Source organism: Drosophila erecta, unplaced genomic scaffold (genome assembly GCF_003286155.1).
Source record: "Drosophila erecta strain 14021-0224.00,06,07 unplaced genomic scaffold, DereRS2 tig00000431-arrow-arrow-pilon, whole genome shotgun sequence".
Taxonomy (NCBI): Eukaryota; Metazoa; Arthropoda; class Insecta; order Diptera; family Drosophilidae; genus Drosophila; species Drosophila erecta.
Window position 1 is genome coordinate 22480 of NW_020825251.1, and position 15221 is coordinate 37700.

The 15221-nt window shown below is 34.2% G+C and overlaps 5 non-coding genes across 5 annotated transcripts; all 5 read left to right on the top strand.

The window, feature by feature from the left end:
* Positions 1–567: 567 nt before the first annotated feature.
* Positions 568–2562, top strand: LOC113564735. Its single transcript, XR_003408271.1, has one exon. It is a non-coding gene; the product is annotated as a small subunit ribosomal RNA (ribosomal RNA).
* An 849-nt stretch (positions 2563–3411) lies between these two features.
* LOC113564744 lies at positions 3412–3590 on the top strand. The gene has a single exon (XR_003408279.1). It is a non-coding gene; the product is annotated as a 5.8S ribosomal RNA (ribosomal RNA).
* Positions 3591–3979: 389 nt separating this feature from the next.
* LOC113564740 lies at positions 3980–7940 on the top strand. Its single transcript, XR_003408276.1, has one exon. It is a non-coding gene; the product is annotated as a large subunit ribosomal RNA (ribosomal RNA).
* A 4074-nt stretch (positions 7941–12014) lies between these two features.
* LOC113564736 lies at positions 12015–14009 on the top strand. Its single transcript, XR_003408272.1, has one exon. It is a non-coding gene; the product is annotated as a small subunit ribosomal RNA (ribosomal RNA).
* An 849-nt stretch (positions 14010–14858) lies between these two features.
* LOC113564745 lies at positions 14859–15037 on the top strand. The gene has a single exon (XR_003408280.1). It is a non-coding gene; the product is annotated as a 5.8S ribosomal RNA (ribosomal RNA).
* The last annotated feature ends 184 nt before the right edge of the window (positions 15038–15221 follow it).

The window sequence follows — 15221 nt, forward strand, 5'->3', positions numbered from 1 at the left end:
TATTACCTGCCGTAAAGTTGGAAAATTATATCGTTACCGCGGTATAATATATATATTCATATTTATTACATGATGGAAAAATTACAAAATTTTTAATATAGAAATCATATGCGCTCGGTTTTACGTTATGTATTACCAGAGAGTTATATGGATAAAGATAAATTTTAAATTTATCATCAAATTGCAAATGATTTAACTCAATATTTATATTGGTTAAACAAAAATTGTACATGTGTGGATACAATAATTATGTATGTTGGAAACAAAATGATATTTTAGAATGAAATATGTATAATATAAATACAAAATTATAGAAATATATATTATTGAACTTGTTAATAATGGTGAAACAAGTATAAAAATATAATGGAATATACGAATACGAATGCTATATAAAAATGGCCGTAATCGAATTAAAAGAGATTTAAAATTTTACCCAAAGGCAAAATATTGAAGTATTTTTCAATATGATATAATAAATGGAATTATATAAAATGGAAATCTATAATATTTATATTGCTTATTTCAATTCGAAAAATATGAATGGAATATGAAGAAAGAAACATTATTCTGGTTGATCCTGCCAGTAGTTATATGCTTGTCTCAAAGATTAAGCCATGCATGTCTAAGTACACACGAATTAAAAGTGAAACCGCAAAAGGCTCATTATATCAGTTATGGTTCCTTAGATCGTTAACAGTTACTTGGATAACTGTGGTAATTCTAGAGCTAATACATGCAATTAAAACATGAACCTTATGGGACATGTGCTTTTATTAGGCTAAAACCAAGCGATCGCAAGATCGTTATATTGGTTGAACTCTAGATAACATGCAGATCGTATGGTCTTGTACCGACGACAGATCTTTCAAATGTCTGCCCTATCAACTTTTGATGGTAGTATCTAGGACTACCATGGTTGCAACGGGTAACGGGGAATCAGGGTTCGATTCCGGAGAGGGAGCCTGAGAAACGGCTACCACATCTAAGGAAGGCAGCAGGCGCGTAAATTACCCACTCCCAGCTCGGGGAGGTAGTGACGAAAAATAACAATACAGGACTCATATCCGAGGCCCTGTAATTGGAATGAGTACACTTTAAATCCTTTAACAAGGACCAATTGGAGGGCAAGTCTGGTGCCAGCAGCCGCGGTAATTCCAGCTCCAATAGCGTATATTAAAGTTGTTGCGGTTAAAACGTTCGTAGTTGAACTTGTGCTTCATACGGGTAGTACAACTTACAATTGTGGTTAGTACTATACCTTTATGTATGTAAGCGTATTACCGGTGGAGTTCTTATATGTGATTAAATACTTGTATTTTTTCATATGTTCCTCCTATTTAAAAACCTGCATTAGTGCTCTTAAACGAGTGTTATTGTGGGCCGGTACTATTACTTTGAACAAATTAGAGTGCTTAAAGCAGGCTTCAAATGCCTGAATATTCTGTGCATGGGATAATGAAATAAGACCTCTGTTCTGCTTTCATTGGTTTTCAGATCAAGAGGTAATGATTAATAGAAGCAGTTTGGGGGCATTAGTATTACGACGCGAGAGGTGAAATTCTTGGACCGTCGTAAGACTAACTTAAGCGAAAGCATTTGCCAAAGATGTTTTCATTAATCAAGAACGAAAGTTAGAGGTTCGAAGGCGATCAGATACCGCCCTAGTTCTAACCATAAACGATGCCAGCTAGCAATTGGGTGTAGCTACTTTTATGGCTCTCTCAGTCGCTTCCCGGGAAACCAAAGCTTTTGGGCTCCGGGGGAAGTATGGTTGCAAAGCTGAAACTTAAAGGAATTGACGGAAGGGCACCACCAGGAGTGGAGCCTGCGGCTTAATTTGACTCAACACGGGAAAACTTACCAGGTCCGAACATAAGTGTGTAAGACAGATTGATAGCTCTTTCTCGAATCTATGGGTGGTGGTGCATGGCCGTTCTTAGTTCGTGGAGTGATTTGTCTGGTTAATTCCGATAACGAACGAGACTCAAATATATTAAATAGATATCTTCAGGATTATGGTGCTGAAGCTTATATAGCCTTCATTCATGGTGGCAGTAAAATGTTTATTGTGTTTGAATGTGTTTATGTAAGTGGAGCCGTACCTGTTGGTTTGTCCCATTATAAGGACACTAGCTTCTTAAATGGACAAATTGCGTCTAGCAATAATGAGATTGAGCAATAACAGGTCTGTGATGCCCTTAGATGTCCTGGGCTGCACGCGCGCTACAATGAAAGTATCAACGTGTATTTCCTAGACCGAGAGGTCCGGGTAAACCGCTGAACCACTTTCATGCTTGGGATTGTGAACTGAAACTGTTCACATGAACTTGGAATTCCCAGTAAGTGTGAGTCATTAACTCGCATTGATTACGTCCCTGCCCTTTGTACACACCGCCCGTCGCTACTACCGATTGAATTATTTAGTGAGGTCTCCGGACGTGATCACTGTGACGCCTTGCGTGTTACGGTTGTTTCGCAAAAGTTGACCGAACTTGATTATTTAGAGGAAGTAAAAGTCGTAACAAGGTTTCCGTAGGTGAACCTGCGGAAGGATCATTATTGTATAAAATCCTTACCGTTAATAAAAATTTGTTATAATACAAATACATTTTGAATTTACCAAAATTACTTACCAAATTACCAAATTAAAAAATTTACCAAATTTATATTACCATATTATCAAATTTACCAGATTACCGAATTTTACAAAAGCAAAGCGCATAATATGATATGATTATAGAACGAAACGATTCAATTGAATCAAATTAAAAATATATATATAAATATATATTAAAATAAAAGTTAAAATCAAAATAAAATGAATCTGATGGGTTTTTATTTATATGAGGCTTTGGCAACCTCATAAGATTTTAACATGTTGTGTAATGGCGGGCACAACAAAAAAAAATATTATATATATGTGGCTTTGAAATGTAAAAATAAAACTTCGAATATTGGAGAGATCGAAGATATCAAATTCGAAAATGGAAATCGAATTAAAACATTAAAAATAATGGTTATCAAAATAATTTGTTAATATAAAATGGTGAACTTTGTGTGTATATGGACCATAATATACACGCGTTGCGAATATGTATTGTTCATCTTAGTTATGAGCATACGTTGGCTAATGCAACAACCTAAAATATACAATGTTGTACCTGGTACCCATCAGGTTAATGTTTTATATAAATTGCAGTATGTATCGCCCAAACATAGTTAAATATAAACCGTAAATAACCAGATTATATGATACATAATGCTTATATGAAACTAAGACATTTCGCAGCATTTATTTTAGGTATAAAAATACATTTATTGAAGGAATTGATATATGCCAGTAAAATGGTGTATTTTTAATTTCTTTCAATAAAAACAAAATTGACATTATATAAAAATGAATTATAAAACTCTAAGCGGTGGATCACTCGGCTCATGGGTCGATGAAGAACGCAGCAAACTGTGCGTCATCGTGTGAACTGCAGGACACATGAACATCGACATTTTGAACGCATATCGCAGTCCATGCTGTTATGTACTTTAATTAATTTTATAGTGCTGCTTGGACTACATATGGTTGAGGGTTGTAAGACTATGCTAATTAAGTTGTTTATAAATTTTATAAGCATATGGTATATTATTGGATAAAATAATAATATTTTTATTCATAATATTAAAAAATATATATGAAAAACATTATCTCACATTTGGATGTGAAAAACGAAGAGAAATATTTTCTTTTTCAATCAAGTAATACTGAGAAATGTCTAGCATAAAAAATTGAATTATTTTTCATCTAGAATTGTCTCTTATTAATGATTCGGAAATAGAAAAAACTTGGTTATGTTATTATTCTTCGTTGGTTCGTTTAATGGAAAACACTTTGCTACAAGAAATAATGGAAATTTTATAACGAATTTAATAAAATGTTTTTATCATTATATATAAAGAATTAATGGCAAGAAAAAGTTATATACAACCTCAACTCATATGGGACTACCCCCTGAATTTAAGCATATTAATTAGGGGAGGAAAAGAAACTAACAAGGATTTTCTTAGTAGCGGCGAGCGAAAAGAAAACAGTTCAGCACTAAGTCACTTTGTCTATATGGCAAATGTGAGATGCAGTGTATGGAGCGTCAATATTCTAGTATGAGAAATTAACGATTTAAGTCCTTCTTAAATGAGGCCATTTACCCATAGAGGGTGCCAGGCCCGTATAACGTTAATGATTACTAGATGATGTTTCCAAAGAGTCGTGTTGCTTGATAGTGCAGCACTAAGTGGGTGGTAAACTCCATCTAAAACTAAATATAACCATGAGACCGATAGTAAACAAGTACCGTGAGGGAAAGTTGAAAAGAACTCTGAATAGAGAGTTAAACAGTACGTGAAACTGCTTAGAGGTTAAGCCCGATGAACCTGAATATCCGTTATGGAAAATTCATCATTAAAATTGTAATATTTAAATAATATTATGAGGATAGTGTGCATTTTTTCCATATAAGGACATTGTAATCTATTAGCATATACCAAATTTATCATAAAATATAACTTATAGTTTATTCCAATTAAATTGCTTGCATTTTAACACAGAATAAATGTTATTAATTTGATAAAGTGCTGATAGATTAATATGATTACAGTGCGTTAATTTTTCGGAATTATATAATGGCATAATTATCATTGATTTTTGTGTTTATTATATGCACTTGTATGATTAACAATGCGAAAGATTCAGGATACCTTCGGGACCCGTCTTGAAACACGGACCAAGGAGTCTAACATATGTGCAAGTTATTGGGATATAAACCTAATAGCGTAATTAACTTGACTAATAATGGGATTAGTTTTTTAACTATTTATAGCTAATTAACACAATCCCGGGGCGTTCTATATAGTTATGTATAATGTATATTTATATTATTTATGCCTCTAACTGGAACGTACCTTGAGCATATATGCTGTGACCCGAAAGATGGTGAACTATACTTGATCAGGTTGAAGTCAGGGGAAACCCTGATGGAAGACCGAAACAGTTCTGACGTGCAAATCGATTGTCAGAATTGAGTATAGGGGCGAAAGACCAATCGAACCATCTAGTAGCTGGTTCCTTCCGAAGTTTCCCTCAGGATAGCTGGTGCATTTTAATATTATATAAAATAATCTTATCTGGTAAAGCGAATGATTAGAGGCCTTAGGGTCGAAACGATCTTAACCTATTCTCAAACTTTAAATGGGTAAGAACCTTAACTTTCTTGATATGAAGTTCAAGGTTATGATATAATGTGCCCAGTGGGCCACTTTTGGTAAGCAGAACTGGCGCTGTGGGATGAACCAAACGTAATGTTACGGTGCCCAAATTAACAACTCATGCAGATACCATGAAAGGCGTTGGTTGCTTAAAACAGCAGGACGGTGATCATGGAAGTCGAAATCCGCTAAGGAGTGTGTAACAACTCACCTGCCGAAGCAACTAGCCCTTAAAATGGATGGCGCTTAAGTTGTATACCTATACATTACCGCTAAAGTAGATGATTTATATTACTTGTGATATAAATTTTGAAACTTTAGTGAGTAGGAAGGTACAATGGTATGCGTAGAAGTGTTTGGCGTAAGCCTGCATGGAGCTGCCATTGGTACAGATCTTGGTGGTAGTAGCAAATAATCGAATGAGACCTTGGAGGACTGAAGTGGAGAAGGGTTTCGTGTGAACAGTGGTTGATCACGAGTTAGTCGGTCCTAAGTTCAAGGCGAAAGCCGAAAATTTTCAAGTAAAACAAAAATGCCAAATTATATAAACAAAGCGAAAATAATACACTTGAATAATTTTGAACGAAAGGGAATACGGTTCCAATTCCGTAACCTGTTGAGTATCCGTTTGTTATTAAATATGGGCCTCGTGCTCATCCTGGCAACAGGAACGACCATAAAGAAGCCGTCGAGAGATATCGGAAGAGTTTTCTTTTCTGTTTTATAGCCGTACTACCATGGAAGTCTTTCGCAGAGAGATATGGTAGATGGGCTAGAAGAGCATGACATATACTGTTGTGTCGATATTTTCTCCTCGGACCTTGAAAATTTATGGTGGGGACACGCAAACTTCTCAACAGGCCGTACCAATATCCGCAGCTGGTCTCCAAGGTGAAGAGTCTCTAGTCGATAGAATAATGTAGGTAAGGGAAGTCGGCAAATTAGATCCGTAACTTCGGGATAAGGATTGGCTCTGAAGATTGAGATAGTCGGGCTTGATTGGGAAACAATAACATGGTTTATGTGCTCGTTCTGGGTAAATAGAGTTTCTAGCATTTATGTTAGTTACTTGTTCCCCGGATAGTTTAGTTACGTAGCCAATTGTGGAACTTTCTTGCTAAAATTTTTAAGAATACTATTTGGGTTAAACCAATTAGTTCTTATTAATTATAACGATTATCAATTAACAATCAATTCAGAACTGGCACGGACTTGGGGAATCCGACTGTCTAATTAAAACAAAGCATTGTGATGGCCCTAGCGGGTGTTGACACAATGTGATTTCTGCCCAGTGCTCTGAATGTCAAAGTGAAGAAATTCAAGTAAGCGCGGGTCAACGGCGGGAGTAACTATGACTCTCTTAAGGTAGCCAAATGCCTCGTCATCTAATTAGTGACGCGCATGAATGGATTAACGAGATTCCTACTGTCCCTATCTACTATCTAGCGAAACCACAGCCAAGGGAACGGGCTTGGAATAATTAGCGGGGAAAGAAGACCCTTTTGAGCTTGACTCTAATCTGGCAGTGTAAGGAGACATAAGAGGTGTAGAATAAGTGGGAGATATTAGACCTCGGTTTGGTATCGTCAATGAAATACCACTACTCTTATTGTTTCCTTACTTACTTGATTAAATGGAACGTGTATCATTTCCTAGCCATTATACGGATATATTTATTATATCTTATGGTATTGGGTTTTGATGCAAGCTTCTTGATCAAAGTATCACGAGTTTGTTATATAATCGCAAACAAATTCTTTAATAAAACGATGCATTTATGTATTTTTGATTTGAAAATTTGGTATAACTCCAATTACTCAGGTATGATCCAATTCAAGGACATTGCCAGGTAGGGAGTTTGACTGGGGCGGTACATCTCTCAAATAATAACGGAGGTGTCCCAAGGCCAGCTCAGTGCGGACAGAAACCACACATAGAGCAAAAGGGCAAATGCTGACTTGATCTCGGTGTTCAGTACACACAGGGACAGCAAAAGCTCGGCCTATCGATCCTTTTGGTTTAAAGAGTTTTTAACAAGAGGTGTCAGAAAAGTTACCATAGGGATAACTGGCTTGTGGCGGCCAAGCGTTCATAGCGACGTCGCTTTTTGATCCTTCGATGTCGGCTCTTCCTATCATTGTGAAGCAAAATTCACCAAGCGTTGGATTGTTCACCCATGCAAGGGAACGTGAGCTGGGTTTAGACCGTCGTGAGACAGGTTAGTTTTACCCTACTAATGACAAAACGTTGTTGCGACAGCATTCCTGCGTAGTACGAGAGGAACCGCAGGTACGGACCAATGGCACAATACTTGTTCGAGCGAACAGTGGTATGACGCTACGTCCGTTGGATTATGCCTGAACGCCTCTAAGGTCGTATCCGTGCTGGACTGCAATGATAAATAAGGGGCAATTTGCATTGTATGGCTTCTAAACCATTTAAAGTTTATAATTTACTTTATAAACGACAATGGATGTGATGCCAATGTAATTTGTAACATAGTAAATTGGGAGGATCTTCGATCACCTGATGCCGCGCTAGTTACATATAAAAGCATTATTTAATACAATGACAAAGCCTAGAATCAATTGTAAACGACTTTTGTAACAGGCAAGGTGTTGTAAGTGGTTGAGCAGCTGCCATACTGCGATCCACTGAAGCTTATCCTTTGCTTGATGATTCGATATAAAATATATAAGTACTTTTATCATGTACTTATAATGGGTGCCCAGAGTGCCCAGAATAGAGTAGCCAGTAGCCAAATGCTTTGTCATCAATTTAGTGACACGCATATGAAATCAAGTAAAGTTGCCAAGACGCATATGATAATGTCCCTATCATATTAAAGAACTAAAGAACTTAAAGAAATCAAGTAAAGTTGCCAAATGCTTTGTCATCAAATTAGTGACGCATATGATAATGTCCCTATCATATTAAAGAAATAAAGAACTTAAAGAAATCGAGTTAAGTTGCCAAGACGCATATGATATTGTCCCTATCTAATTATACAAATAAAGAACTTAAAGAAATCAAGTAAAGTTGCCAAGACGCATATGATAATGTCCCTATCATATTAAAGAACTAAAGAACTTAAAGAAATCAATTCAAGTTGCCAAATGCTTTGTCATCAAATTAGTGACGCATATGATATTGTCCCTATCTAATTATAGAAATAAAGAACTTAAAGAACTCAAGTAAAGTTGCCAAGACGCATATGATATTGTCCCTATCTAATTATAGAAATAAAGAACTTAAAGAAATCAAGTAAAGTTGCCAAGACGCATATGATATTGTCCCTATCATATTATAGATATAAAGAACTTAAAGAAATCAAGTAAAGTTGCCAAATGCTTTGTCATCAAATTAGTGACGCATATGATATTGTCCCTATCTAATTATAGAAATAAAGAACTTAAAGAACTCAAGTAAAGTTGCCAAAACGCATATGATAATGTCCCTATCATATTAAAGAACTAAAGAACTTAAAGAAATCAAGTAAAGTTGCCAAGACGCATATGATATTGTCCCTATCATATTAAAGAAATAAAGAACTTAAAGAAATCAAGTAAAGTTGCCAATACGCATATGATATTGTCCCTATCATATAAATATAGGATAAATGTATATAATTATATATAAAGAAAAATATATGAAATATCCGTATATTTATTAACTAAAGAACTTAAAGAAATCAAGTAAAGTTGCCAAGACGCATATGATAATGTCCCTATCATATTAAAGAAATAAAGAACTTAAAGAAATCAAGTAAAGTTGCCAAGACGCATATGATATTGTCCCTATCTAATTATAGAAATAAAGAACTTAAAGAAATCAAGTAAAGTTGCCAAGACGCATATGATAATGTCCCTATCATATTAAAGAACTAAAGAACTTAAAGAAATCAAGTAAAGTTGCCAAGACGCATATGATAATGTCCCTATCATATTAAAGAACTAAAGAACTTAAAGAAATCAAGTAAAGTTGCCAAGACGCATATGATATTGTCCCTATCATATTAAAGAAATAAAGAACTTAAAGAAATCAAGTAAAGTTGCCAAATGCTTTGTCATCAAATTAGTGACGCATATGATATTGTCCCTATCTAATTATAGAAATAAAGAACTTAAAGAACTCAAGTAAAGTTGCCAAGACGCATATGATAATGTCCCTATCATATTAAAGAACTAAAGAACTTAAAGAAATCAAGTAAAGTTGCCAATACGCATATGATATTGTCCCTATCATATTAAAGAAATAAAGAACTTAAAGAAATCAAGTAAAGTTGCCAAGACGCATATGATATTGTCCCTATCATATAAATATAGGATAAATGTATATAATTATATATAAAGAAAAATATATGAAATATCCGTATATTTATTGAACAATATAAGGAAATTATATATAAAACATATGAAAAGGAATATTTATTGTATGTATAAAAGAAAAAATTCAGAAATACTCCTATATTCTCTTAGTATTATAGAGAAAACCCATATAAGTGAGAGGTATTAGTAGTGTAAACGACGCTTTGATCGACAGAGGGTTCAAAAACTACTATAGGTAGGCAGTGGTTGCCGACCTCTCGTATTGTTCAAAACTTATGTATTCATATGATTTTGACAATAATATAAGGAAATTAATTATAAAACATATGAAAAGGAATATTTATTGTATGTATAAAAGAAAAAATTCAGAAATACTCCTATATTCTCTTAGTATTATAGAGAAACCCATATAAGTGAGAGGTATTAGTAGTGTAAACGACGCTTTGATCGACAGAGGGTTCAAAAACTACTATAGGTAGGCAGTGGTTGCCGACCTCTCGTATTGTTCAAAACTTCTGTATTCATATGATTTTGACAATAATATAAGGAAATTAATTATAAAACATATGAAAATGAATATTATATATGTATAAAGGAAAAAAAAATCAGAAATACTCCTATATTCTCTTAGTATTATAGAGAAAACCCATATAAGTGAGAGGTATTAGTAGTGTAAAACGACGCTCTTGATCGACAGAGGGTTCAAAAACTACTATAGGTAGGCAGTGGTTGCCGACCTCTCGTATTGTTCAAACTTAATGTATTCATATGATGCATATAAGTGAGAGGTATTAGTAGTGTAAACGACGCTCTGATCGACAGAGGGTTCAAAAACTACTATAGGTAGGCAGTGGTTGCCGACCTCTCGTATTGTTCAAAACTTATGTATTCATATGATTTTGACAATAATATAAGGAAATTAATTATAAAACATATGAAAATGAATATTTATTATATGTATAAAGGAAAAAATTCAGAAATACTCCTATATTCTCTTAGTATTATAGAGAAAACCCATATAAGTGAGAGGTATTAGTAGTGTAAACGACGCTTTGATCGACAGAGGGTTCAAAAACTACTATAGGTAGGCAGTGGTTGCCGACCTCTCGTATTGTTCAAAACTTATGTATTCATATGATTTTGACAATAATATAAGGAAATTAATTATAAAACATATGAAAATGAATATTTATTATATGTATAAAGGAAAAAAATCAGAAATACTCCTATATTCTCTTAGTATTATAGAGAAAACCCATATAAGTGAGAGGTATTAGTAGTGTAAACGACGCTCTGATCGACAGAGGGTTCAAAAACTACTATAGGTAGGCAGTGGTTGCCGACCTCTCGTATTGTTCAAAACTTATGTATTCATATGATTTTGACAATAATATAAGGAAATTAAATATAAAACATATGAAAATGAGCAATTATCATATGATTAATGGAAAAAATAATTCATTTATATATGAATAAAGGAAAATTCTCTTAATATATAAGAGAATAGCACGTGTTGGGTGGCAAACAGAATTGAAAATACCCGCTTTGAGGACAGCGGGTTCAAAAACTACTATAGGTAGGCAGTGGTTGCCGACCTCATGCATTATTCGAAATATATATTTCGGATCATGATGATTTAAATTTGGTTACTTACAAATAAAGTATATTATTATCCGTACAAATTTGTTTCTCAGTTCTTATGAACATGGGACTTGGCTCCGCGGTTAATAGGAATATACGACTTTAGATAATATCGTTGAAACAACAGTCAAGTTTCTATTATACATAGAATAACAAATCGTTTCCATATATTATCGTTAATTTTTGGAGGCAGGCAAATTTATTGTTATTTATTTAATAATATATTACCTGCCGTAAAGTTGGAAAATTATATCGTTACCGCGGTATAATATATATATTCATATTTATTACATGATGGAAAAATTACAAAATTTTTAATATAGAAATCATATGCGCTCGGTTTTACGTTATGTATTACCAGAGAGTTATATGGATAAAGATAAATTTTAAATTTATCATCAAATTGCAAATGATTTAACTCAATATTTATATTGGTTAAACAAAAATTGTACATGTGTGGATACAATAATTATGTATGTTGGAAACAAAATGATATTTTAGAATGAAATATGTATAATATAAATACAAAATTATAGAAATATATATTATTGAACTTGTTAATAATGGTGAAACAAGTATAAAAATATAATGGAATATACGAATACGAATGCTATATAAAAATGGCCGTAATCGAATTAAAAGAGATTTAAAATTTTACCCAAAGGCAAAATATTGAAGTATTTTTCAATATGATATAATAAATGGAATTATATAAAATGGAAATCTATAATATTTATATTGCTTATTTCAATTCGAAAAATATGAATGGAATATGAAGAAAGAAACATTATTCTGGTTGATCCTGCCAGTAGTTATATGCTTGTCTCAAAGATTAAGCCATGCATGTCTAAGTACACACGAATTAAAAGTGAAACCGCAAAAGGCTCATTATATCAGTTATGGTTCCTTAGATCGTTAACAGTTACTTGGATAACTGTGGTAATTCTAGAGCTAATACATGCAATTAAAACATGAACCTTATGGGACATGTGCTTTTATTAGGCTAAAACCAAGCGATCGCAAGATCGTTATATTGGTTGAACTCTAGATAACATGCAGATCGTATGGTCTTGTACCGACGACAGATCTTTCAAATGTCTGCCCTATCAACTTTTGATGGTAGTATCTAGGACTACCATGGTTGCAACGGGTAACGGGGAATCAGGGTTCGATTCCGGAGAGGGAGCCTGAGAAACGGCTACCACATCTAAGGAAGGCAGCAGGCGCGTAAATTACCCACTCCCAGCTCGGGGAGGTAGTGACGAAAAATAACAATACAGGACTCATATCCGAGGCCCTGTAATTGGAATGAGTACACTTTAAATCCTTTAACAAGGACCAATTGGAGGGCAAGTCTGGTGCCAGCAGCCGCGGTAATTCCAGCTCCAATAGCGTATATTAAAGTTGTTGCGGTTAAAACGTTCGTAGTTGAACTTGTGCTTCATACGGGTAGTACAACTTACAATTGTGGTTAGTACTATACCTTTATGTATGTAAGCGTATTACCGGTGGAGTTCTTATATGTGATTAAATACTTGTATTTTTTCATATGTTCCTCCTATTTAAAAACCTGCATTAGTGCTCTTAAACGAGTGTTATTGTGGGCCGGTACTATTACTTTGAACAAATTAGAGTGCTTAAAGCAGGCTTCAAATGCCTGAATATTCTGTGCATGGGATAATGAAATAAGACCTCTGTTCTGCTTTCATTGGTTTTCAGATCAAGAGGTAATGATTAATAGAAGCAGTTTGGGGGCATTAGTATTACGACGCGAGAGGTGAAATTCTTGGACCGTCGTAAGACTAACTTAAGCGAAAGCATTTGCCAAAGATGTTTTCATTAATCAAGAACGAAAGTTAGAGGTTCGAAGGCGATCAGATACCGCCCTAGTTCTAACCATAAACGATGCCAGCTAGCAATTGGGTGTAGCTACTTTTATGGCTCTCTCAGTCGCTTCCCGGGAAACCAAAGCTTTTGGGCTCCGGGGGAAGTATGGTTGCAAAGCTGAAACTTAAAGGAATTGACGGAAGGGCACCACCAGGAGTGGAGCCTGCGGCTTAATTTGACTCAACACGGGAAAACTTACCAGGTCCGAACATAAGTGTGTAAGACAGATTGATAGCTCTTTCTCGAATCTATGGGTGGTGGTGCATGGCCGTTCTTAGTTCGTGGAGTGATTTGTCTGGTTAATTCCGATAACGAACGAGACTCAAATATATTAAATAGATATCTTCAGGATTATGGTGCTGAAGCTTATATAGCCTTCATTCATGGTGGCAGTAAAATGTTTATTGTGTTTGAATGTGTTTATGTAAGTGGAGCCGTACCTGTTGGTTTGTCCCATTATAAGGACACTAGCTTCTTAAATGGACAAATTGCGTCTAGCAATAATGAGATTGAGCAATAACAGGTCTGTGATGCCCTTAGATGTCCTGGGCTGCACGCGCGCTACAATGAAAGTATCAACGTGTATTTCCTAGACCGAGAGGTCCGGGTAAACCGCTGAACCACTTTCATGCTTGGGATTGTGAACTGAAACTGTTCACATGAACTTGGAATTCCCAGTAAGTGTGAGTCATTAACTCGCATTGATTACGTCCCTGCCCTTTGTACACACCGCCCGTCGCTACTACCGATTGAATTATTTAGTGAGGTCTCCGGACGTGATCACTGTGACGCCTTGCGTGTTACGGTTGTTTCGCAAAAGTTGACCGAACTTGATTATTTAGAGGAAGTAAAAGTCGTAACAAGGTTTCCGTAGGTGAACCTGCGGAAGGATCATTATTGTATAAAATCCTTACCGTTAATAAAAATTTGTTATAATACAAATACATTTTGAATTTACCAAAATTACTTACCAAATTACCAAATTAAAAAATTTACCAAATTTATATTACCATATTATCAAATTTACCAGATTACGAATTTTTACAAAAGCAAAGCGCATAATATGATATGATTATAGAACGAAACGATTCAATTGAATCAAATTAAAAATATATATATAAATATATATTAAAATAAAAGTTAAAATCAAAATAAAATGAATCTGATGGGTTTTTATTTATATGAGGCTTTGGCAACCTCATAAGATTTTAACATGTTGTGTAATGGCGGGCACAACAAAAAAAAATATTATATATATGTGGCTTTGAAATGTAAAAATAAAACTTCGAATATTGGAGAGATCGAAGATATCAAATTCGAAAATGGAAATCGAATTAAAACATTAAAAATAATGGTTATCAAAATAATTTGTTAATATAAAATGGTGAACTTTGTGTGTATATGGACCATAATATACACGCGTTGCGAATATGTATTGTTCATCTTAGTTATGAGCATACGTTGGCTAATGCAACAACCTAAAATATACAATGTTGTACCTGGTACCCATCAGGTTAATGTTTTATATAAATTGCAGTATGTATCGCCCAAACATAGTTAAATATAAACCGTAAATAACCAGATTATATGATACATAATGCTTATATGAAACTAAGACATTTCGCAGCATTTATTTTAGGTATAAAAATACATTTATTGAAGGAATTGATATATGCCAGTAAAATGGTGTATTTTTAATTTCTTTCAATAAAAACAAAATTGACATTATATAAAAATGAATTATAAAACTCTAAGCGGTGGATCACTCGGCTCATGGGTCGATGAAGAACGCAGCAAACTGTGCGTCATCGTGTGAACTGCAGGACACATGAACATCGACATTTTGAACGCATATCGCAGTCCATGCTGTTATGTACTTTAATTAATTTTATAGTGCTGCTTGGACTACATATGGTTGAGGGTTGTAAGACTATGCTAATTAAGTTGTTTATAAATTTTATAAGCATATGGTATATTATTGGATAAAATAATAATATTTTTATTCATAATATTAAAAAATATATATGAAAAACATTATCTCACATTTGGATGTGAAAAACGAAGAGAAATATTTTCTTTTTCAATCAAGTAATACTGAGAAATGTCTAG